This window comes from Squalius cephalus (assembly GCF_949319135.1).
Source record: "Squalius cephalus genome assembly, chromosome: 1".
Taxonomy (NCBI): Eukaryota; Metazoa; Chordata; class Actinopteri; order Cypriniformes; family Leuciscidae; genus Squalius; species Squalius cephalus.
In genome coordinates this window covers 37659810-37687327 of record NC_137122.1, presented here as the reverse complement: position 1 = coordinate 37687327, position 27518 = coordinate 37659810, and the positions used below count along the sequence as shown (strand labels likewise).

The window sequence follows — 27518 nt, the reverse complement described above, 5'->3', positions numbered from 1 at the left end:
CGCGTCTGTTATAGAAGATATCGACAGCGCATTAATTTTAAAAGAGGAAAAGAGAACCGTGATCAAGGCGTTTGTCGATCGGAAACATGAATGAAAACTTACTCCGTTGCTCTGATTGGTTGTAGGCCTATCCAATTGAGTGCAGAGGCATTTTCTTTCCTGGTTCTGTTAAAACACGCCCCATAATCAAAGCTCAATGGAGCAGTATCAGACTCACATTCTGACTAGAATCTGAGTATGACGACGTAAGGCTAAATGACAACAGCAGCAGTTCATGGAATTTGATGAGAGGTTCTAATCATATAATCGTTTTAAAATGTATATACTGTACAGTGGTGGCCAAAATCATTAGAACGGTTAGATTTTTTAATGTTTTAAAAGAAGACTTCCGGTCTCCAAGGCTCCAAGGATTTATTTGATTCAAAATACAGCAAATACAGCAATATTGTGAAATATTTTTACAATTTAAAAGAACTGTTCTCTATTTGATTACATTTTTAAACGAAATTTATTCCTGTGATCAAAGCTGCATTTTCAGCATCATTACTCCAGTCTTCAGTGTCACATGATCCTTTAGAAATCATTCTAATATGATGATTTGATGCTCAATAAACATTCATATATATATTTTTTTTTTTTTTTCCCGATTTATCCAAAGCAACTTACAGTGCACTTACAGGGACAATCCCTCTGGAGCCCCTGGAGTAAAGTGCCTTCACTGCCTTGCTCACAGACACACTGTGTAATTTATTATTATTATCAATGTTGAAAACAGTTGTGTAATTTTTTTTTAGGATTATAATAATAATAAATGTTTCTGGATTTGTTTAGTTTCACATTACACAAAGTAAGAGAATGGTTTTGTGGGGCTTACAACTTATTTTCAGTACAATTTCAAATTTGCTTACCTTTTTCAAGAGAAACTGGGGAGGCTGCTGAAGGTTCTTCTGGGGAGCGGGGTCTTTTTGTCACAGTGTCTGGTTTGTGTCTCGTTTTCACGGTGTCCTTCACATTGACTACAATTCCCAGCATTCTGTCTGTCACTTATCACTGTTCATTACACTCAGCTGTTGCCCGTAATCATTGTCCCAGCTGTTCATTGTTAGTCCTGTTAGATCTGTGTGTATTTATTCTCTGCCTGTTTCTGTATGTGTACGGAGTCGTTAGTTTGTGTCACCACACACCACACACCACACACCACACCAAACACCAAACAGACAGTTTATACCCGTTCTTGTTTGGATTGCGTCTCTGGATTTTTGACCTCTGCATGGATTACAACGATGTTGGATTGCCCTCTTAATAAATTACTGCACTTGGATTTTCCTGCTTCCCGTGTGCATCCGTGACACTTTTCCCCAGGTTCTGGGATAGCTGCTGTGGTTGTACTGAGGGTGCTAAAAGGGACACTGACTGTCCAATTGGGGACTTCGGTGGTTCAATAATGTCTGCTGGGGGTCCCATTAGAGCTGTTGGGGGATTAAGCAGGGTCACTGTTTCCTGTTGATCTGGTGTGACCATTGGTGGTCCTGCTGGGGGTTCAACTGGGGCTGCTGATGAAGGTTCATTAAGTTGTCCTGCAGCAACTTGTGGGTAAGGATGGCTGACGCGAAACAGTCGTTCCGAAGCTTTGCGAGATCCCTAAGCGCAGATGTTTCGAAACACTGATCCGAAGCGTGATTCAAAACACCCATGTCACGTGACTATGGCCAAACGAAGCCTCGAAGTGTTTCACTAAGTGTTTCATCAGGTGTGGTCCGCCGAATCAACGTTTGATTGACACGGTCGGGAACAGACCACACAGTCGCACATCTGTATAAAAGTGAAATCAACGCATATTGACCTCGTGGGTTTTTGTGAGAGGAGTTTGATTTTGAGATAGCGGATTTTTGGTGATATAGTCGTGACATAGTGCGATTTGATTAGTTAGCCTATAGGCTATTTAGGCTTACATTTAAATTTAACTGGAATTTAAATGAAACTGGAAAGAGATAGCAGTAATCTTTCCTCATTTGTATGTCCTAGCTAAAAAATATTTTTGCAGTCGGCGCCAATGGCCTCGTGGTCAGTGCGCCGACACGTAGCACCTTTGCGCTCGGGCGTCCCGAGTTCGAGTCCCGGCTCGTGGACCTTTCCCGCCTCGTTTTTTGTCATCTCTCTGTCCTGTCACAATAAAAGGAAAATCACCAAAAACAATATATTAATATATATATATATATATATATATATATATATATATATATATATATATATTTGCATGCCAGCAACAAGTGTCCCTTGTGAGAGGATTTTTTCAAAGGCTGGAGAAATTATCTGTAAAAAAAGTAGTCTAAGTCCTTCCACAGCAGAGAAATTAATATTTTTTAATAAAAATCTCTAAAAAAGTGAGACATTGTGGCTTGATTTCTTTTATTAATATTCATTTTGCAGGACCAAAATAACATTATGCACAGTGAGGAGCCTATAGGTTACAAGCTTCACATATTAGAAAATTATAATAATAAAAAAACAACACATTTTTTTAAATAGCTCGTCAAGGTTGTTTCAGATCAACACCTGCAAGTGACCACTAGGTGTCACCGTTGAGACGGGTGTCGGATTGATTCGAAGCCTCGAAACAATATGGCACATTTGGTTCAACTGTTTCATTGCTTCACGAGGCCTCGATCTGGCCATCACTACTTGTGGGGTCCAGCCTACATTGTAGAAGTACAGAATTATTAAACATTGATCAACCTTTTTCACAAATTTACGTCATTTTATAGAACAAACATCTAATCGATTAATTTAAGGGAAAAAAAACGACAGTAGAAATAATCGTTGGTTGCAGCCGTAGTAGCAAAAAGAGATGTGTATAGACCTAACAAGTGCTGTTCTACCAAACTACTTCAATCAAGCAGTATTGATTTAATAGGTGAATGTTCTTAAGACATGTGATGGATGTTTGAGTTAGTCTGGTGTTTGACCAATTGTGCCATTTTTTTCTACTGGAATTTTGTAATTAAAATTATAGCATGGCTAATTACCTTGTCTTCAATTCAATGTCATAGTTCTTTATAAACAAACAAATAATAAAATATAGGCTATCGTGAAGTTACTCTGCTAGAACCAGTTTTAATTGTAAGCGAAAGCCATCAATGATAATCTGAATGATCTATTAGTCAAGAGAAGGCAACCACAGCCTCACCTGTGACAGCATCAAATACAGGACATTTAAAAAAATAAAATAACAGAATATTCTTACCTTGAATAACAATATCATAACAGGCCCTTAATTCTTTCGAGGCATGTATGTGATGTCACATTCAGCTGACAGCGGGGTGCCAAAACCTCAGACACCCAAGCATTCGGCTTTTTTCCAGGCTTAGACAAAAGTAAAACCCCCCTTAAACCCAGTGCCTGCAATTTTTCAAGCTAAAAATACAAGGACACATACATACAAAGTAACATGTATTATTTGAAAATATATATATAGCAACATTTGGAAAATAACCTGCGTAACCTGCATAAAAACAATGAAAGCAATCGCATACCAACAACACAGCTTCATCCTGGATATGAGAGGTGGTCCGATTTTTTTTCTGCATATCCACCCAGCTCTCCCTCTTCTGATCAAACTTTTTTAGTTTTTTTTTTAGCCTCAGCTTATGTGGCTGTTCTTCCTTGCATGTGTTGCAAGTTTTGCAGGCCACATTCATTTCTGTATGGCAAACCATACAATTTCTCCTTGTTGACCCTTGGCCTGGCATTTCTATCATAGATAGAGTAAGAGAGAGAGTGACAAAGACACAAAAAGATTTTGAAAAGAACTTCTTTCACACAAACAAAGCAGGACGAGATTTAAATAATAAAAAAAGCAATACCTACTTGAAGACACCAGGCTTCTGGAAGAGAGGAAGACAATGTGACAATGTTATTAACGACAGCTTGTTATAGGACTGCATAAAATATGAGAAAGAGATAGTGAGATTGCACACCACAGAACAGAAAGTACACTGGATACTGCAAAATTTGGTATTGATCCGATACCAAGTAAATAAAGGGTTCAATAACGCTGATACCAATACTTTTTACTTTTAAAAGCATGCACTTTGGGTTGATATATGAGGTGAATACATTTTCATGACCTCTAAAATAATTTGTAATTTGAGCACTCACTGCACCTGTAATTAGTCGTGTGTATGGTTACCGTAGTAAAACCATTGTTAATTTTTTTAAAGGGCTGCCAGTGTTGTTGTACCCCAATAGGTAAAACTTTTGCAAATTAAAAACTACATTTTTAAAAATGTTTTGGACAGTGAGAGAGAGAGTACTGTGAAAGAAAAATAAAGAATAGAGTAACAATACTTACTTGAAGACAGTGAAGCTTTAGAAGAAAGAAATTGAGAGAGAGAGAGAGAGAGAGAGAGAGAGAGAGAGAGAGAGAGAGAGAGAGAGAGAGAGAGAGAGAGTGAGTGAGTGAGTGAGTGAGTGAATTAGAAATAGAAATAGAGAGAGTGTGTGTGAGAGAGAGGTAGTAAGAGGAGTATAGGAGTGGCTCTTAAAAGAGCCGTTGTTTTTCTTATGATGACGAGATACAGGTGGCGGTAACAGGGAAGGATGGTGGGTAAAAACAGGAGCTGTTGGACAAAGGGGAACAAAAACATAGTTAATTCTCTTGCAGCAAGGCTTCATGGATTTGTCATATTATAGACGCAGAACTGTAACAAAATAAAGAAGATAACTGTGATTCTGTTATTGCACAATGCATATTTAGCATGTAAACTGCATTCATGAACAGAAGCAGTGTGTCGTGATATATGAGATGGTGAATGCATCATTAATATGCTAAATATGAATACATTTTCACGACCTCTAAAATAATTTGTGATTTGTGCTCTTGATGCACCTGTAATTAGTCATGTGTGTATGGTTACCGTAGTAAAACCATTGTTAATTGTTTTAAAGACTGCCACTGTTGTACCCCAATAGGTAAACTTTTGCACATTTTCTTCTGACAGATTTATTAACAACAATTACAGAACATAACACAATCCATTTGAACTTTAACGATCAAACCAAATAAATTTAACTGCACAAACTAGCATAATTATAGAAAATGTTACATGTTACATGCTACTTTTCAAAAGTTTGGGGTCGGTAAGATGTTTAATGTTGAAAGAAGTCTAATCTGCTTACCAAGGCTGCATTTATTTGATAAAAAATACAGTAAATCTTTGTAAAAACAAATATTGTGAAATATTATTGCAATTTAAAACAGGCAATCTGTTTTTCATTTGAATATGTTAAAATGTAAGTTATTCCTGTGATCAAAGCTGAATTTTCAGCATCATAATTATTAGGACAGCATTTACATGAAATATATATATTTGTGTAACAATGTAAAAGCCTTTACTGTCACGTTTAATCAATTTAATGCATACTTTCTAAATAAAATAAATTCGTGCTAAATAAATCAAATTACTGTTTAAAAAAAAAACACTTTAGGATCGATATTTTTTATGTGTGGATAGATCCTTTAGATTAGAATAGATACAACATCACGTTTAGGCCTATCGATATTTCAGGATCGAAATTCGCGCATATTATCATCATCATCATCAAGTTACTTCCCATCGACCATAACAACTTTTTATAATGTTAATATAACATAATATGCAGTCATTGCAGCTTTCTGTGATTAATTAATTAACGTTAGCCAATTAATATCAATTTCCATTAACGTTATTGACCACGGTAACGTTAACAGCACCATAGATTAAAAAGCCCCACAGTACACACACACACACACACACAAATATAACGTTAGGCTACAGCAACGTTAGGATTTTTTAAATTACAGAACCATAATAAAAATGTATGGCTTTGACCGACCTGACGCGGGAATTTTGGAGAATGCAATATATCGCTTCTCTCTTTGCTCCGTGGGGAGTTGTTGGCATTGAGGAAATCATCGCCCCCTACTGATACTCAACCTTCATTCATGCGTGTCATTTTCACGCCTAGAGGAGGCAAAGCGTGACAACTTTGACACGCATCCGCTAGTGGACCAGCGTGTCTATTACACGCTTTAGCGTGATACCGGGTTGGCCACACCTGCTGACCTTGAGAAAATGCTTGCCTGTGTCTCCTTTTTTGATCCTTCTTGGTAAGTATGTCATATTAGACATGTCTGCATTTTGTCTTATTTTTCAGATACTTTATTGGAATAAATCCAGAGGACCAAAGCTGCACTGAGAAAAGAGGTGTGTAATATAACTGGGAAAACTGTGCAGAAAAAGACTTTAACCATCAGTCCAAAAGTATAAAATGCTGATATATATTTTATAAACTATTTGTTTTGATATAAAATAATTGGCTAGTGTTCACTGAAGCCTGACTTAAAGGTCCCATGACATGAAATTTTCACTTTCTGAGTTTTTTTAACATTAATATGAGTTCCCCTAGCCTGTATGGTCCCCAAGTTTCTAGAAATTTCAATCGGTGTAAATCGAGCTTTTGCTATCTTTCTCTGCCTTTGAGAAAATGGAAGCTCAATCGCGCTGATCTTGAATCTCCTCCTTGTGACGTTACAAGGAGGAAATGTTACCTCCCCTGTCTCTGCTTTGCCCGCCCAGAGAATATTTTCCGCCCATGAGAAAATGAGCTAGGAAGTAGGAACGCGCGCGCGCGATTTTAGTTTGTCCACGAGAGATATCATGGCTTTTGAGCGAGCGAAGCATAACAATTGCTCAATAATTGGATGTACAAATGAACACCGAAGGGTTAATACAGAGCTGGGCTTGCTGAACGTCTGAAACTAAAGTCTGGATCACTCTCTTTGGCTCAGCTACACACCTCGGACAAGTAAGTCAACTAATGATATATAAGTGTGTTGCTTTACTGTTTATGGTTGCCTAGACTGTTACACGTAGAATGTGGCTGTCACATTAGCTATGCAGCTATGCAGTTTATGTGTGTGAATCAGAGCCGGACAGTAACGGAGTACATTTACTTGAGTACAGTACTTAAGTACAATTTTGAGGGATCTGTACTTTACTCGAGTATCATTTTTGGGGAGTACTCATGACTTTACTCAAGTACATTTGAGAGGCAAATATTGTACTCTTTACTCCGCTACATTTCTATCCATAACCGTGAGTACCCGTTACTTCTTCTAAAAAAATAATAAATAAAAAAAAAAAAGGAAAAAAGAAAAAGCGAGCGACAGTGCGCGAGAGAGACCGAAAGAGCGCGCGCGCGACCGGCTCTCTCTCTCTCTGCTCGTTCTTTCAGTTAAACATGCACCCTGACACAACACAAGCGCAGCAGTTCATCTACTTTACTCACCGATCAAATAAGACTTTGGCGGGACAAAAATTCACTTTGGCGGGCGCTAAAACAAGTTCAATGGAGGAAAATTCATGCGTGAATTTAACTAAGTAGTACATGACCATGCACTCGCACAAATGCGACCACATACAATTTGAACTCGCACATTCTCAATAAAATGGTCGCATATTTGGTCGCAGTCTGGAACCCTGTGATTTGATTGATGGAAAAAAAAGAGAAACTCACATGTACACACAATTGTTAGCTGGATTTTCTTTTCTGATATTACACATTAATGTAAGCTGAGCATTTGCGTTGATGTTCTTGAGTATGCGGTGTGTTTAACACAGTCGGGTTCAAATGGGTGCAAAAAATCCATTAAAACTCTAGCAGAGGTTTGTCAGAGCGTTGCCATTGTGCTATTGCCTTGTGGGCAAGTGAAAATGTTAAATAAAGCAGCATGGTAAAAAGATGAAAATGACTTGATTTTACTTTCAATTTCTTTACATTCTCAAAGGTATTAACTAGGGGTGGAACGGTACATGTATTCGTATTGAACCGAATCGGTACGGGCGTCACGGTTCGGTACATGAATTTACACGGAGAATACACGGTATAAAAATAAATAAAACTCGCGTGCAAATTAATTAATGTAATGCGGAACTACTGTTAGATACGCGGGTTCTTTAGGGACACCTTATCTGTAGCCCCGCCTTAAGATAGGTTTGTTTATACCTTCTTATACTGTCTATGGTTTATACTTAGTTTCGCCTGCCTCCGCAGCGCGAGCCTCCCTAAATGGACGAGGCATTTATACTTCGCGCTCGCCGGTGTAGGCTCCTATTCTTTGAAACGACAGGGTGCGACTCGGTGTAATTGTCCTCTAACGTTAAACCATCAGGAATCAGCGGTGAGAAGTAAGGTAGGCTACACTCGTGAATGTTTATTTTAGTAAAACAACACTTTAGTACACCAAAACCACACTACAAAATAATCGTGTAAAGCAGTAAACCAGATTATTCCTTGTGACATTAGAAAAAAAATGGATATGAGAACGTATAACCTACAACTAAATTAACGTTATCTTACATAATTTCTAAACATTTTTATTTAGTTTTGTGAACCTTTTTATAAAACATGGCCATTTATTTTTATTTAAAGGGCTGATGTCTGCTATTGTAGGCTAATTTTGTTAATGTAAGCAACTAATTTAGACGCAAGAACTGGGTGCCGGTGCTGTGAGATGTAGCCTACATGCTCGGCCAGATTCGGCTCGAAGTCGTGCGCGCTAAAAAGCCGTGAACTGCACACCGCTAAGCGAAATGTGTTTCGACATTTTTGCCGCGCGCACCCTCGCGCTCGTGCGTCCGCAGTCTCCGCACATAAATAAGAGATGCTCTATTTTCAGTTTTATAGCTGATTGTCTTATTTTGTTTACATCTTACTTTACACACTTCAGGGCAGGCTGTTGCAGCTATCTCAGGGGAGAGACTGTATGACACTAGGGTGGTACAGTCTGAGACATGCACAATACAAAAAAAATTGCCTTCTGCATTTTTGTTTTGCTTTTCCCTCCATTGTACCGAACTGTGATGTCTGAACCGAGGTATGAACCGAACCATGACTTCAGTGTACCGTTCCACCCCTAGTATTAACATTAACATTTTTCATAACTCCATGTAGGACGTTTCTGTACATAAATGTAAGCACTATGGCACTAGTAATGCAATATTTAGAAAATGTACTCTTGTACTCTTGGTACTCAAGTACTTTTAAAAACAAGTACTTCAGTACTTTTACTTAAGTAGACATCTGACTGTAATACTTTTACTTGTACTTGAGTAAAATTTAGCAAGGGGTATCTGTACTTTTACTCAAGTAATGAAGCTGTGTACTCTGTCCGCCTCTGGTGTGAATACACACACTGTAACGCGAGTGTTGTACACTTCTTTGTTATTTGGATAACCGTTTTCCTGTTGGTTATACGGCGCGCGCGATATCCGCATTTCAAGATCGCAGAGCTTGATGATGTAATTGTAATAAGATAAATTACAGATGTTACAGATCTCTCATGAAAAGGCAACAGTAGGTTAGCGTTAGCTACATGATAATAACTGTAAACCATCCGAATAAAGTACCGTATCCAGACATAATATTTTAAACTAACCATTCGGAAACGTCCTGCTGGAACCGCTGAGTTGTTGCTTCTCCATCCGGATCAGATTCTGGGTCAAACTGAAATGCTTGAACGACTGCGTGTCTTCGTGCCATTGCTATATCCAACGTAAACATGCACGGACCGGTACCGTTGCGCAAGATGGTCAAGGCCACACCCACCCTCCACCTTGCGCCGCCTTTCTCCTCCTCATTAGCATTTAAAGCTACAGACACCGAAACGGCCTGTCTGAAGGAAGCTCATTCTGGGACTGGCTTGTAGTGGCTATAATTCTGCACCGAGGCTGAATTTTTGAAAAGAGATTTCAGATACAGTACTAGGGACCACTAAGGCCTATATTAAAGCCTACAAAAAGTAGCATGTCATGGGACCTTTAAGAGTATATTTGTATTTTATGAACAGGTAATGTATGTATATATGTATGTAATTATGTATGCCTGTTTTAAGGCATATGCTAAAAGTCTGTCTAATGTTGTATGAGAATAAATCTAAAAGTTTATCTAGTGTTGTGTTGTTCTCTTTTGTGATCCACATAACATAAAATGCACATAACACAACTACACAACTACTATGATAAGCGTATCGTGATGGCAAAGGCGTTCAAGCCATGTCGGAAAGATCGTGTTTACGAGTTGAACACACATGACCTCCATCACAATGTCGGGAATTTTCTTTAAGCCCTGATGTTTATGAATTGAGAGCGTGTCAGTGAGGAACATGGTGGAATATTACTTAAAGGTATTAGCTTTAATAAAAGCATATTTTAAGGTCATCTTTTGTTTGAGCCATTTGTCTGCAAGCAATTTTCAGTGTGTTTTTTATTTTAGAATGCACATTTTAAATTGTCAGATTCCAGTAGTGTTACAATGTAAAGATCACATTTTAGAGTACTTTAATACACTTTATAGTAATACACAGTTTGTGTATGTGCAGCCGAACACCTGACAGCAGCCTATATTTTCTACAGCACAGTACTGTAATATTTTTTACAGTAATAAACTGTTGCTTCAGATTACAGCATTCTACAGGTAAATCTAGCCGCCTGTAGTTCACTGTTAATTAATGGGACAATTTTTACAGTAATAAACTGTTGATTCAGATAACAGCAGGTCCACTGTAAAATTACAGCATTCTACAGGTGAATCTAGCTGCCTGTAGTTTACTGTAAATTAACGGGGACATCTAATAATTGAACTGTGATGCCAGTTGGTGTACATGGTCAAGTAATAAAAAAAAAATTCAAAAATGAAAAAATAAAAATAATACCTTTTTAATTTTCTTGTAGATTCTCTGTGTGAAGCCTTAAGGTGAAACATGATGAAAAAGAGAAACACATTATGGACTAAGTGATCATTAATTTACAGATGTTTCTGACATTTTTGTTGTGAACTAAAATACTGTGCCCCACCCCACTGTATACACAGAGTGACAGTCCATAACAAAAACAGACCTCTCACAAGAAAGCTTTTCACCAGATCCTGGTGTTTAAGTTCCAGTCTATATTTTGAGTCTGCTTGCAGAGTGTGGTTTAAACAAAGTAAATATTATTTTTGATTCTAAATATATAAAATAACAAGGTTATTGTTGGAAACCAAATGGAAGTGAGAGCATAATGTTATTTTAACAATTGGATTCACTATAGTGATAATTCATTTACAGATGCTTCATTTATTTTTGTATTTGACTGAAATACTGTGCCCCGTCATACACACAAATTTTCATATGCCAATGCCACTATTTATTAATATACTAGAAAGAGCTAGATTGAGTGTTTATATAAAATGTGGGTATAACTTTAAAATTTAAACTTGAGATTTTTAAAATAATAATCTAAAATGATGCTGTAAGATTTGCGGTCCCAATATGCCTAATTTCAATGACCCAGTGCTGAGGGAGAAAGTTATCTCATCTCAATTTATTGGCACTTTTATCTCAGTATATATGAGGCGAGTAACACAGAGTTAACCAATAAGAGTACATACCTTCCATCATATAGGAATACATTGAATAACAAGTCCATGGTCAGTTTCTGGCTAGCTTACCACAAGCACATCTGCAGCCAAGAGGACCCTATGCTGTGTTAATAGGGAGAATAAGAGACCATTCCCCATCCTAACCTAGAGGTCCACATAATGATGAACAGATGTTGCAGTATACCTTCTTAGAGAACACAGAAATCCTTCTGTCATATTCTACCATCCTAGAATTCTTTCAGACGCCATAAAAAATTATACACTAAATTTGTTGAGGATGAAATGTTTCACTGTGGCCACTCCATGCACAGTGATGCATGCCACCTCAAATTCTCCTCATGCAACAGGCTTTACAACAACCTCTTGATGGACTCAGCACATTTTAAATAAAGCTATAAGCATTTAAAATGTTTAAAGGCATATTTGAGATGTGCAATGCCATTATTATGCCATGAATTTATTTAAACTAGAAATGTAACCAATAGACTATATTAAGCTGTGGACCATTACAGATGAAAAGGTTAACCTTTTTACGGTTAACCAATTTTTGTGTCTTGCACTGAACTTTTGCCGAGTTCACGCGCATAGGTTTAGTTACCTATGATCACGCGCGTGAACTCGGCAATCGACTACTTTGGACTTCAACCGAAAACAGGATGTAAACACAGGTATTTGCGCTGGCTTAAATAACATCATTTTTATACATTTCTTTCACATCTTTCTTTCACAGATTCACTCGTGTTCACTCTGAAGGAATCACTCACATTTTCTGTGCACTTGTAATGACACATCAAGGATGTTAAGAGGCTAAAAGCAGGTTTAAAACTTGCCCCATTGAAGTCAACAGGGTGCAAATTTTAAAAATAGAATAACTCGGTGTAGGCAACACCGATTTTTGTCGTTCTCTGTATTGACAGCACTCCAAATGTACAAAAAAATGAGCTCAATGTTAAAATTGACCGGAGTTCTCCTTTAAGGATTTTGAAAAAGTGTATTGAAAACTGTGTCCTAGCGATTGTAAAAAACTGTAATATCTGGACAAGGGAGAGGAATATTGAGGGAGGACAGGAGTAGTTCAGGACAAGGGAGGAGAAGAGGAAGGGGAGAGGAGTAAGAATGTGTGATATTCTGTATCTTTATGGGTTTTTTTTCTCACACATGCAGAACCAAAAACCACATATGTTGGATCTTCTGTTACGGTCTGTGAAAGAGCACAAAAGGGCATCGACACCCCCACCCCTGCAAGGTAATTTCAACTGAAGTTCTGCATAGGGGACCCATCTGACCAGTCGCAGCCCTGAGCAATTATGTTACTTGCTATTTTTTCCTACTGTGCATTCTATAGAGTAATGACTCATTCACTTTTAGAAAGTATATTGCCAACAAAATGCATACATTCAGCACTCAACCAAGAATGGTTGAAAGTATAAGGAAAGTGAATTATAAAAAACAATGGATTATATATTGCCTGTATGCTGATAGAACTGAAACATGACAAGTAATGGAGTTTTTGTAATGCCATCAACTGTTAGTAATTTGATATTTAGTGCTATTATAAACTAGGCTATATATCCCAGGTGGATAAAAAGTGGTGTTTTAACAGAATTATTAGGCACTGAATCAGGTTTGCATTGTTTTGATAGAGTTAGTGTAGAAAAAGTTTTTTTCATTTTGAAATGCAGAGCTGGTAATGAACAAAATGTGGTTTTGGACAGAAAATTAACTATTTGACTATTTGTGTGCAGGTGTGTTGCTGTGTTAAGAATTTAGAAAAAAGTACTAAACACTTGTTTGCAATTGTAAAACAAACTAATCAATGTAAGTAAAATAAACCATGGTATAGGATTGATAAAATATATATATTTAATGTTTAATTGTCGCAAGCTTTGGTTTGAAATGTAAACATTTTAACATTTCCAAGAATTGTTAGTCATAAACATGAACGTTTCACTTCAGCAGGTGTGAGGGGAAAAAGAGGAAGAAAGACAGACCCTGAATACACAGACGCTCTCGAATAGATCTAATTCTGACTTTCTGAAACTCATTAGAGAGAACTTAGTCAAAGTAAACACTTGCCCACCACGTTTGCATAAAAGCAAAGCAAAATTACTTGTAGATTAAAATATTTTTCGGCAAATGTTTCAAGCGGCGTAATTCAAGTAAATCTTAAATAATGTAGACTACACATAAATCCATAATTGGATGTTGTTACAATTAAATACATTTATACATTTTACGGCATTGCAAATTGTTTTGAATTGTTTATCTCATCAAGCTTAAGATATTGCATGTAGATAAGTTTATTATAGTTTGGCTATTATTAAAACGTTTCCTTGAGCGCTCAAAAGTTTGCAGCTGCTCTGTCTGCTTTGGTGATTCTCAATCCCCAGAGACAAAATATTCAAATACATACAACAACCGAAACTGAGAGAAACACATCTACATTGCAATAGTACCTTAAACTAAAGCTTTTCTAGGAATATGTCATTGTGTGCAGTTTAATCTGTCTTAATTTCAGAACAACTGAAAGAACAGAAATACATTTTTAAAACGCATCGTTTGGGGATGTGACACTACTCAAAACCTTCCAATGATGTTAGAAAGCTTTACTTTATTAATCAGTTTGGTTTAGTTAGCTTTATCAGTTCTTCTGAAATGACATGACGTGCATATTTTTGTGTCCAAGTGCTTTATTTCCTTTTGAAATAATTTGATAAACGCATGGCATACATCACTTTATTCTATAAAACCCATTTAGTTTGAATTAATTCTTAGTACATTTAAATAATACATATTATTTTGTTTTGTTATCTCAAACCCCTAATGTGTCAAGTGTAACTGTCTGAACAAATGAACTGTTATAGGGAGTCCACTGAAAGCAAGTTGTAGAACTCAGTGCAGTTTTATTAATATCCAAAAACAAGATCAAACATAAAACAAAGGCATGGCATGAAACTCAAAACAAAAACAGGAAAATAGACATGGCGCTTACCACCAGTGGGTTACACGAAACAATACTTGACAAAGACACATGGCAAACATGAGGGCTTAAATGCACACATGGATCCTTGTGAAAAGATTTGTAGATCTCTCTCAAATACTGGTAAAAACTGCTGATTTCAAGTATGGGTAGGTTGGTACACTTTCCATGTCAGGTGGTACAGCTGTATTTGGTTGTACCGCCTGACATAAAAAAAGAGAGAAAAAAATAAACACTTTGAAAGGTTTTTTTTTTTTTTTTTTTTTTTTAACTGAAGCTTGTTTAAACTCATTGTTCATAACTCAAACATTTGTATTGCATCAGTTTTTGAAAAGTAAAAAAAAAAAAAAAAAAAAAAATTGTAACCATATTTGTCAATGACCCACATATATGTTTGCCCTCATGCTAAAGTCATAAAAAATATTTTTTGACAGATTAAATAATTAAATTAAATGATTAAATTGATTTATGATTTAAACTTGATTAACTTGATTAAGATTAAATAATTTTTTGCAGGAGTATGATTTTCAAGAAAATACAATTTCAGTCTTTCTACTTCAACATTTCTGTGTGACTTGCCCTTTATTGTAATTACATAATTAAATAAATTTAGCATTTCCCCATTTTTCAGTGTATGTATCTATATAATGCTCACACATTTTATGTTCTGAAGGACATATCCCTGTAACATCTACTGAAACAGCAAGATAATGTCACTTGCCAAATAAAATATTTGAAGGAAAATAATCTAGATAACCTGAAAGAATAGACAAAATAAGACTTTATTGATGAGTGTGTAAAGACTGAGTGCATATTTGTCAATATCTTCAAAAAATGTGTGAATAGAGGCAAATTATGTAGATTCAACATCAGAATAAGAAACGTTGGAGTCTTCGGAAAAAATCATCAGTGCTTCATCTGGAAAAAGTCAATAAGATCAATAATAAAAAATAAAAAAAACATTTGAGTTACATAATGCAATCCAAAGGAAGCCGTTATGTAATTGTAACAGTATCTTATTTATCATATTTAAAATGCTCTATAGTCAATTTAGTAATGTTTGGGTTACCTTGAAGAGACTAAGTACAGCGCTGTATGTCAGAGAAAAGAGGAATAGGAAGATGAATGAAGTGGCAGTGGACCAGAGACTTCTGAACTCATCCTCCTCCAGAACATCTTTATTACAGTTCAGAGCAAAGCCCTTCTCTGGCTCAGGCGGCTCCCCTGGAAAAGAAAACACAAGTACATGGGGCATATGAACAGGATAAGCACACTGTCCAGTACGTATATGCAAATATAAATCACACATCCTGAATTTAAAGTCCAATGAATCTTAATAGGCTTCTAGTTAGTGTATAATTAAGAACATGGCGGCCACATGTACTGCATACGTGTACTCACACACATTCATTTGCACACACAGTTAAATGTACACAGAAGAGACAAACATATAACATTGTCCTCTCTCTTACTTATTTTTTTCTTCTGCATTTTACCATAAACTTTATAAAAATATGCTCAAGCATATTGCTATTCCAGAGTCTCAAAAATATTCTAATTTATCTAAATACTGATGAAACAGGACCAGAATGCAAAGCATGCAAAGTTTCTGATAAGAACCATAAGAGCTGGACTAAATCATGCAAAGTTGCAAACACAAAGATTTATTGCTTAAAATTGTAAAACAACATAAATGTCAAACCAAAATGAAATATTTTTGATTTGAAACATACAACATGAAACTGTTATATCAGAGGACATGAACACAGCGGTACAGTCAGCACAGGACAAAACATAAATGCACAATTTTAACAAACACATTGCACTCACACAGGCCAGAATACATTTTTGCTCTTGAAAACTATTTTCACACTATGATTTTATGATAACTATGTTTCTGTTCATATTTATTTTCATGCAATAACAAATTAAGCATAGTTTTGAGCATGAATTTGGCTTTGAAGTTTGACACATGCAGTAAAGTAAAAAAAGCAAAACAATGACCAATGAACAAAAACATCAAAGACAGATAATCTGACAAGTGAGCAACAGGGAGCATAAGCACTGGAAAATGAACAAACGAACAGATACAAGTTAACATTGATAATCTTTGATACAAATTGGACATTCTTTCTGTTTACTTTTGCTTGTTGTTACTTGTAATGGAACTCTTGTATTCTTCATGTTGGCGTGTTTGACTGCGCAGGTGATGATGGTTTTGGGATCTTCATACTCTTCTTTTGACACTGTTAAGATGCTGAAAACAGTTTTGAAGTCCTTTTTATAGATGGGAATGCTGGTTATGGCCTCTATGTAAGGCTCATTGCCCACTCTCCACATGATATAGACATCGCCAAGTTTAGGGCTTGTGACCTCACACACCAGAGAGACATTGTCTTTGGAAAGATCAGGTCTGTAAATGGTAACAGTGGGTTTCTGTCCATCTGAATTAGAGGTAGAGATAAAGGTTCATTTAACAAACAGAAGAATCAAACATTAATGAATGATAATAGTGTATCAAGACAGTCGCTTTTTGACAGCCAAATAGGCTTGCCGTTTTTGCCAGAAAAATTGTTGTATTTAATTTTTTTCATAAAATTATAATTGCATCTATAAATGAACATACGGCCACAAAGTCAATTATTTGGAAGTTGCATTGACTTACCTCCTTTATCAAAATGAATCTCCTGCTTGATGTCTCTGTTATTATTTGTGTCACGGATGGTGCAGGTGACCATTTCTCCATCAAACCATGGTTTTTTATCAATGGTGACATTGTGGATTTTCATAAACAGTGAAGTGTCAGTAAAGACATTTCCTGGTTTGATATTCTCGATAGGTACAGGTCCATTCTTCACTGTGCATGACACTGAAGCGTCTTTCACTGTCTTTTCTGCATCTCCAGAAACAACAGCTTCCAAGACAACTTTATCATGGACAAATAGTTCTCTCTCAATTGGTGGCTTCAGCGTCAGTGTGAATTTAGCTACAAGGGAGTAAGAAAGTATATAACTTCATGTGTAAATTTGTATTTAGGTATATATGTGAATTGCAATTACTTTGAAGTGTATCCTTGTGTGAATTTGAAATAGAAGTGAGAGCGTGAACTAGCAAACCAACATTAAATGATTTACCTTTGAAGTTCTTCTTTTCAATAATCGGTTCTCCCCGATGTGTGACCTTACAAGTATAGGCAGTATTTGTATTCCAAGTCTCACTGCTGACTTCATAAAAACTGTATGCTGTGTAAAGACCTGTATCTTCATTTAGTTTGCTTTCCAGTTTTAGCTGGCTCATGCTGTTATCATTTACTTTCCATTCTACAGCGAGCTTCTTGGGGTAGAAATCCTCAATAACACACATGACAGATGTACTTTTTGGAGTTGTAACGGGAACCAAGCTCAGAGTTGGTTTTTGTGGATTCACTGCAATTAAATCAAGGTTTATGTGCAATTAAACTATGTTGAGGACATCTGACATTTTATAATCTTAAATTTTCTCTAATTTTAACACAACAGTTTAGTTAAATGTTCATCCCAAATGTTCGTCTGTTGTTACCTGTTATTAATGTTTCATTGACTGTTTTCGTTGGGTGTACTGCAGTACACATAATTTTACTTTGATTCCATTTCGCTTGATTAATAGTTATGTGGCTGACTTTCAACATCTTGTCTCCATTTTTTACTGTAGGGTACTGAATGAAATCAGTCAATGCATTTCCTCTCTGATCCATCCATTTGAAACTGACAGATTCAGCAGGTGAAAACCCAGATGCCAGACAGCCAACAATTAGGGAATCAGATGAAGAATTACATGGAGACATCATAAACACTGTTGGTGGTTTGGGATCTTCACCTATAAGGGCGAAACCACACAAAACACACATGCAGGTTACATACACTGATGAAGCCCAATGCAGTGGAACTGTTGGACAGGTGCTTCAACATCCCCAGAAAGTCCCCTATAACATTTTAATCTGGAAACAATTATACATCCACACTGCATTAATTAATAAATTAGTTATTATTGTTAATCAACATAAATTAAAAAATAAAAAATTTGAATCATTACATGAAATGAAATCCGCCGCTGCATTGTCCTTTTGAAACTTCAAACAGTAATCAGTAATCTCAAATTAATATTTGGGAATATTTAAGTAAGATATGTTATTAAGCTTGTTAAATTTCATTAGGCTCAAATAAAAAATAAAAATAAATTTAGTAATAAAAATCGAGTGCCCAAAACCTGTTTTACTCAAATTCAAAAGTAATGGCCCAACACCAACTGTAATTGGTCTACTATACCCTCAGCACCAGCAATCACAATTCTCCTCATTGAAACAATTTAATATAACTTCTAAATCAAACTGTCTAATAGGCCTACCTCAAAATTAACTACAGACTAGGCCTATTTAACATCATAACCTCAATCATTCAGACATATTAGGTCAAAAGAGGGAACTTTGCATAGCTATTATTGACTAAAATCTTAAAACAACAGTTTTAACGCAAAATAATAATAATAATAATAATAATAATAATAATAATAATCAGTTTAGCAACAGGACGAACGCTGCAACAATTTGACATTTATCCAAGCCTTTCGCATCTTATTATTTTCACTACAATCCATAACTGAAACGCAAGATACATTTGCACGAGAGAGCGAGACCGCGATGTAATAGAGGTTAGAAACATAGCAGGCAAAATTATTGTTTCCCCTTCTTTCTCGGAATAACACTGGTTCAGTCAGACAGACCTGTCAGAACCAATCAAAACCAAGTAGCCTGCTATTGCAGAGAAGATATAGAAAAAAATATAAATTTAATTTCCTTTAAATTTAATTTCCATTCTTGATGTAGAAGAAAAAATAATTTAGAATAATTACGATTAAGTTTTTCATTAATATGAGTACATTAGTCAATATAACGAGAACGTTCCTCATTATTCTGAGAAAGTTTTTCAGTATTACAATTAATTTTCTCATTGTATGAGAGATAAAAGATCATGGTGAAAAACAACTTTAAGTGTTAAACTTTATATATATATATATATATATATATATATATATAATTTTTTTTTTTTTTTTTTTTTTTTTTTTCTTTCATGGCATTTTATTAGGATTGGAGAGTTGCTCAAAGGCGCCTCATGTCGACACACTTGGCCTCGAGGTTATCAGCGTCGACCATAAGTGTATACTACAAATTGCACACTTTGTCTTCAATAACAAATGCACATAATAGACAAATACTTAGCTATACTATGTACAAAATACTTTACTATATTTTGAAAGTTTACTTTCAATGCATTGTTACAATGATCATTTCCAGCACACAGTTAAAATATACCTAAATTATATTTTTAGTAAAGTGCAAATAAATACACTTTAAAAAAACAAACTGAATTTTCACTCCAAGTATATTTTTCTAAAATATATATTTTTCGAAAATACACTAAATTACAATTATTTTAAAGTGCGTTAAAAGTTGTATATTTGCAATGTACTTTTGAAAAAGGGAATATATTTCAAGTATAATAAAGTATACGTTTTTTTTTTTCACTAGGGTTATTACGTGAAAGTTTCTTAATATTATGAGAAAGTAGACCCAAGTCATTATTATGAGAAAGCCACGATAGCTCTGTTGATATCGGTTTTTGTAAAAACCTGTTAACGTTTGAACCGTCAACGTTAAAAAAGATAGAAATGTACTAAATTATAGGTGTTTTGGATAGGCTGGAATTTGTTCAGCAAACTAAACAAAGACTTTAAAAGCCAAAATACCCTTGATATTGTCCTCGACAGACCTATTAAGTTATAATGCAACATAATTTATGGTGTCTTTGTTTAATTTGCTTAACAGATTTCAGCCTCTCTGTATTAAAACCAAACATAGGCCTATATATATTATTAAATTTCAGATATGAATATGAAATATATCTAAATAAAATCAGTAAATAACTTACTTGTGACGGTGACCTGCGTCCCTTTGCCCCAGTAGTCGAAGTATCACAGCGCTACATTATTGATATCAATTGTACAAAAGCCTAATTCCTATAGAGGCTACTCTGTTAAATATAAGTTGTCTGCATTACCATAATTATACCTGGCCTGAAAAAAACCATTTAAACCTTGTGTTTCGCTTTTTCACTAGCTATGTGTCTAAATGAAAACAGTAATTTATTTAGCACTTTCTCAATTTTCTCTGCATTATTAAGGCTACAAGATATATACTTCGTGTGTTCGTACGTTATGGCTCTAAGTTTTGAAAGATGAAATCCAGCTATAAAAATAATTTAAAATAGTTTGCATTACTGCAACATCAAAATAATCCGAGTTTATAAAAACAATAGGCCTAGAGATATGCCGACTATATGGAAATACAATAAACAATCTTCTAACAGTAATATCAAGCAATTTTTATTTTATTTTATTTTATATTTTTGCTAGAAAAGCTAGAAAATTTCAGATGTGAAAGAAGTAACAAACTTACTTGAGACGATCACTTGTGTGCCTTTACCCCAGTAGCCAAAAGCATCACAATGAGACATTAGACGTTATCTGATGTGCAGAAACATTGAACTTCAAACCTATACCGTTTCCGTTTAGGCCTATTATTGAAATCCGTGGATCTATCGACGAAAGCTAATTAATTATTCAAGTGATATTATGACACCACAAATTCATTAGATCAAAAAACAATTCCGAACTTTTTTTGTATTCAAAAGCGTTAAATTAATTTTAAACGTAATAAAACATGACTTCATGCCAAATTGTAGTCATGGCACCATGTATCTAATTTTGTGCACTTTTACACGATAAAATCTTAATGAATTGCAGGTCTTTTTTACTTAATTTCTGGCAATATCTTTAAATCCTTTACTAATAAATGTACCTATAAGCAACATAAGACATTAATTTTTAGAATGTATCTTCACACATTATACTGCACAGGCAGATTTCAGTTTTTTTTTAATACTTAGGCTATACTGACACTGCATAGAAAAGGTCTTTATATCTTATGCTTCTCATGTGTTGCTTCTCTCTTTCTCTCAAGGACAATTTTTTTACAGATATTTTGACTGCAAAATAAGACACACAAATGTGCCAGATGTGACAACGTTACACTACCAGACCCGTTCAACAAAAATTTGAGGCAAACATTTTTTTCTACAGACCTGTCTGATTTCCTACCGGAGATCAGTCAGTCAGGTAAATATCTTTGAATACTTAGTCGAGATGTGTGTACACAAGGGAGGCGTTCAAGGCATATCGCAGCTTGGATGCCTATAACTATTTTCATTCCGGAAAAGTTAAAAAAAAAATGCTAACACACACGGATGGAAATACCTGTGTCGTTTACGGGGAAATCGAGGCGGATCAGACGCTTTCAAAGAGCTACTCCGCCTGGATCATTGCAAAGAAGTCCGGTGTTACAATATATTCGGTTTCTGAAATATTTGGTTCCAATGGGTGGAGCTACCATGAATATTCACGAGACCATAGCGTAGGCTTCATGGGTGGGGCGACAAATACAAGCGAGTGGAACAGAATATTAGCATGAGCGCCTCAGATCGCGTTTTGTCTGAAACTACTAACTGTTCGTTTCTCACGAATGACTGAGATTAAACTTTTTAAATGTCTATTATTGCATGTTTAAATAAATATTTACATATATTCTTGTGTTTTGATTCTGTCTCCCAAAGTGGTCTTTAGGCTATTATTGAAATAGCTTTTATATTATAGCATAGGATGATAGCTCAAGACAACATAGGCTACTTGGAGTTGCATGTTGTTGCATGCTTTGAATGCTGATGCTCTACACTCAATTGAAAATCTTTTTGATACACAACTGCCAAAGGTTATCATAAATGTTAAGCTTCAGTTGCTTTAACAGTTGTTTTCTCTAGCAATGCTTTAGAACGTTGGTCAAATTAAGTGATAATTAGCCTATTTCAATTGTATTGATGAATTCAAGGTCCAACTAAAGTAATGTTATACTCAGTTTGTGCAATTTGTAGTTTTGAATGTACCATTCCAAAGGTAAGTGCACTTAATTGTAATAAAACAGAGACAAAACTCTAGCAAATTGATTCATTTAATTAATTTTTTTTATTTGGCAATGCCAAATTTCAAATTTTCTTTCATTGATATCATGCATGAGTGTTTATAAAATTACAAAATTAAGGGTGTTTGCATCTAGGGCAAATAAAAACCTCACTGTATAATATAGTATAAGACCTCATCTAAAAGTAGTATGCTTTGATCATGAAGAGACAGAGAAATCACTAAGTGTTGGACTTAACTCACCTCTCATTGTGAAGTTCTGTGCCCTTCTAAGGACATATTTTTATTTATTTCTAGAAACACCATGAGGAACCTTTCCAGATTTTAACAATTAATACAAGGTTTTAAACATTTCCTTATCTATATTGACAACCAAAATGACAAATTCAACAAAGATGGGTAGGTTTATTTATATGAATTGTGGTTGAGACTCGTTATTCTTTTAAAACATCACCATAGCTAATTGGATGTTGAATGCTTCACAAACTATATGTACTGAAACAATTATTTATTGGCCAAAGCTGTGTACAATAGTAAATTGCACAGAAATAGAGGTCAGAAAAGACGTTTCTCAGGTGTGGTGAGTAATGGACATATATTTAAAAAGTATTCTCATTTAAATAATATAATACATATACTTTTTATAATATAAAACAATATGCATAAAGTTATCTACCTATCCTAAATATGTTCTAGACTGTTTAAATTGATAAACAAAAACATCTGTTTTTTTTAAAGCATTCATTCATTAACTCAAAATTATAGTAAGATACAGTGTCTTAAAATTACATATTTTATTCATATTCATCTGTAAAAACGAGAATGTTAGACAAAACATAGGATCAAGGGCAAAATTAATACAGAAGGACTAATAAAATATTGACTATATTATTCAGATATAAATATACCTTTCCTTAATATTTTCGTATACCCATGCCTTCTACACCAGTGTGTTTTTGTGTTTACTTGTTTACAAAAAGATTACATAAGAATGATAACATTACTAAACTGATAAGATGTAGGCCTAATTTTTATGATTAATGGTTAGTCATTATTATCAATTAATTTGACCACTGTTCTAAAGCATTGCTAGAGAAAACAACTGTTAATGCATCTGAAGCTTAACATGTATGATAACCTTTGATAAAGTAAAGGTTGTGTATCAAAAAGATTTTCAGTTGAGTCAGTATAAAGCAACATCCAAAGCATGCAACATGCAACTCCAAGTTCTTATGTTGTCTTAAACAATCAGCCTATAATTTAAAGGCTATTTTAATAATATGCAGACAACTTTGGGAGACAGAATAAAGACAAGAATTTATTTGTAAATATTTATTTAAACACCAATCACACACCTTTAAAAATCCTAATCTCAGTCACTCATGAGAAACGAACAGTTTTATACCATAGAATGTCGGCGACAACTAATCTGGGAAAATTTGGAGAAATATGCCTTTATTGTAGGTCTTGCAACGCTTCCCACAGAATCAGTTCAGTTCAGGTAAACTCAGAGTAGCCTACTGAAACACATGCTACAAAACGATGAATTATTTATAAAATATATGCAAGTAGTTTAAGATTAACTTCGTTCAACTTTATTACCTGTTTGAAAGAAATAATCCATAAAACAAAACGAGGCGCTCACGCTAATAATTTCCGTTCCACTCGCTTGTATTTGTCACCCCACCCACGCTATGGTATCGTAAATATTCATGGTAGCTCCACCCATTGGAACCAAATATTTCAGGAACTGTATATATTGTAACACCTGCGAAATCCACTGGGCATTGCACCTGCATGGCAGATTAAGTTGCCACGGTTCATGGATTCTTCTTCTTCTTCTTTTTGTTTATTGGCGGGTGGCATCTAACGTCTAGGTGCATTTCCGCCATCTACTATGCTGGAGTGTGAGTCGGAGTAAGATCATAATAATAAAAAAAAAAAAACTAATAAAAAAAAAAAAACTAAATTCGATTCAATAAACCACTTTGTTTTAAATACTCTATCAAATTCTTTACATTTATTCCTCCCCCTCATATGTTTTTTAATTTCTCCCTGAGTTTTCTTCTATTTTCCTCATATTTTATACAATTACATAAAACATGTTCCACTGTTTCTCTCTCTACCCCACATACACACACAAGCCTGTGGGATGCTTCCCTATCAGATGCATAGTACCAACCCGTTCTCATTCCCGGGGCGTAATATACTTACGCTTTTGACACGTCCGTCAGCGTACAATTTCAACGCACATGGCACCCATGAGCGTCAAAAGAGACGCACAGAGCTTTCTACTAACTCCAATGTAAACCCATCCGCGGTACTATTGAACGCCCAGGGCACGGCGAACTGAGTGTTGATAACACCCCGGAAGTGTCCTCACTGTCAATTCAAATGTTTTTTATTTTATTTTAATATATACATATATTCATTGTTTTGACAATTTCACCATTAATAATCAATTAATCTCGATAAAATATATGGCAGAGAGAATACCCATAATCCATTATCATGGAGACACTGACGGAGTCAGTGGATTCACCCAATCAATTCAAATTTTTATATATACACATATTATATATTATATATTATATACCCATATCATTTTATTTTGATATATTTAAACACAAAAATGTGATTGATAATTCTACAATATGAAAATGTTATGGTCATTATTATTATTTTACTTTACAACCGTGTCATGAATATTGATTGGTTTAAAGATTAGGCTAATTTATTATTAATATTTATATTCAACCTACTATTAGCCTCAAACCTTACCATTTCACCATTAATGATCAATTAATCTCGATAAAATATTTGTCAGAAGAGAACTACCCATAATCCGTTGCCATGGAGACACTGACGGGGTCGGAGTTTGATGGGAGTTTTTTCTAGTTCGTGAGCATTTTGTGACGCAGGTAAGTCACACTTTGGCTATTATTTAAGTTCTGAAGGTGATATTATACAGCTGTTTTAGAAAGACAACGTGTCTGGTTTGATTTGTTAAAATCTCGCAAACCTTTTTCAAATAGTAAAAAAAATACTTTGACTCGTTTTCAAAGTAGTTTAAGCCAATTAAAACTATAGCTAACTATTTTCAAAAGATCATGTTCCCTTAAAGGTATATTAAGATTTACACTAAATACATAACTTTCAAAAGCCAGGACTAATTGGATGTAATAGAGGATACCAGGGCTAATATTTCATGTAGGGTACATTTACACCTTGCATTGATGGCGTAGCTGCTAACTTACATGCCTGTTAGCCTGTTGGTTATTTACTTTCTCCTGTCCCACTATCATGTGGTGCTATACCTTAATTTTCTACAGTGAATTGAATTTGATATTAGCCTCTGAAGATTTCCTTCTGCCTTTGTCTATTGCAGTCCATTCCAGCACTGTGATGTGTAATTAGCATTAAAAGTAGATTTCCTAATATGTTGAGATTTTAGCAGTTGGTTAAGTGCTGGAAGAGCAAGAGAGTAAATGGTTTACTGACAAAAAAGTGGGAGGTGTTTGATATTTGTTGCACTAAGTAGAAAATTTCAAAATATTGCATGAGTGTAATAACACAAATGCGGTTGTTAAAAGACTTAACATTAGCTCAGATACTATATTTTCTCTAGGGAGCAGGGTGGCTTAAGTATGATATTTCCAATTCCTGCCACAGATGAATTACAAATGAATGATGATCAGGCTTCTCAGTCTATTTAAACGTGTTTATATAAGGTTATTATTGACTGTTCAAACTTTATCTTCTTTGCATTTAAGTCTACTCTTACTGACAAACATCAGCTGCAGATGCAGATGCAGTCACTTAGTGTTGCTTGCTTGCTGTTGTTAACAAGTAATGCATCATTTTAATATGATATTGATAATCCTGACATGGTTAATTTTCATTTGCAGAAATGACAAATCCCAAAAAAAAACCATGCCCTTCATGCCAGACTCTTAACAGGCTTAACAGAAAGACCTGCGTTGCCTGCCTGTGCTGTCTCCAAATCAATCTGAGAAAAAAACAAGAAAAGGTCAAGAACAGCAACTGGGCTGCTTCAGTCAAAAAGAACCGCAATTTCAGTAAAATTTTAAATTCTGCCCAGCTGTCGGTAAGTTTTCATAATCCTGATTTAACAAAAGGTAGGCCTACCAGATAATTATATAATCATCACAGTTGTGAATATTTTTAATATCATTAAAGGGTTAGTTCACCCAAAAATGAAAACTCTGTCAGTAATTACTCACCCTCATGTTGTTCCAACCGCGTGAGACTTTCGTTCATTTTCGGAACACAAATTAAGATATTTTTGATTAAATCTGAGTGCTGGATCACTGCTCCATAGGCTTCTAGGTGGCCGAAACTTGCTGGCCCAGAAAAGTTATTAAAGAGATCGTTAATATAGTCCAAGTGACTCCAGTGGCTCAATCTTAAGTATATCAAGCGACGAGAATACTTTTTGTGTGCAAAAACAAACAAAAATAACGACTTTATTCCACTATTCATTTCCTTCTCTCTGGGCCTCGTAGTGTTTTTGCGCAGCGCGTCTGTGTTCACGTCACCACGTAGGCTCACTATTGGCCGACGCCGGTCATGTGTGTGATGCGTGGTGACGTGAACACAGACGCGCTGCGCAAAAACACTACGAGGATGTGCCCCCGGATCACTGACAATCACAAATCACTGACATCCCAAAATAAACCATGTGGCAGTCATAGACTGTAGACAGTACGCCTGCTTTATTATGTTAATTTCAGTTATTATTTTGATTGTAAAATATTTGAACTATCCTTACCTATTTAGTAACTAATTTCCAATAGATAGTGTGCTGTGAAAATAACTAAAAACATGGTCAGATATCATTGTGGGTACAGTAACTTCCCCATTATTTTTTACTAATTGAAAATAGTAGCAGTAACCCTCATTTAAAAATTTTGAACCCAAACATTGTTTTCAAATGTGTCCTTTCAAAAACATGGTAACAGAAACAATTACATAGAAAATGTTTCCCACAGTT

At 35.2% G+C, this 27518-nt stretch overlaps 3 protein-coding genes and 1 long non-coding RNA gene across 7 annotated transcripts in view; all 4 read right to left on the bottom strand.

Annotated features, from left to right (window-relative positions):
- ighd (immunoglobulin heavy constant delta) overlaps window positions 1-27518 on the bottom strand; it is a 790210-nt gene that overhangs the window by 343629 nt on the left and 419063 nt on the right. The window lies entirely within an intron of this gene.
- The window catches only part of LOC307154331 (uncharacterized protein), a 780250-nt gene that overhangs the window by 420924 nt on the left and 331808 nt on the right, over window positions 1-27518 (bottom strand). The gene's annotated exons all lie outside the window — the stretch shown is intronic.
- Window positions 1-27518, bottom strand: part of LOC307154345 (uncharacterized protein) — a 430222-nt gene that overhangs the window by 235737 nt on the left and 166967 nt on the right. The gene's annotated exons all lie outside the window — the stretch shown is intronic.
- LOC307169258 lies at window positions 3250-6014 on the bottom strand. The gene is made up of 4 exons (XR_013823075.1): window positions 5875-6014; window positions 3868-4619; window positions 3534-3751; window positions 3250-3414 (listed from the first exon to the last, which is right to left on the bottom strand). It is a non-coding gene; the product is annotated as an uncharacterized lncRNA (long non-coding RNA).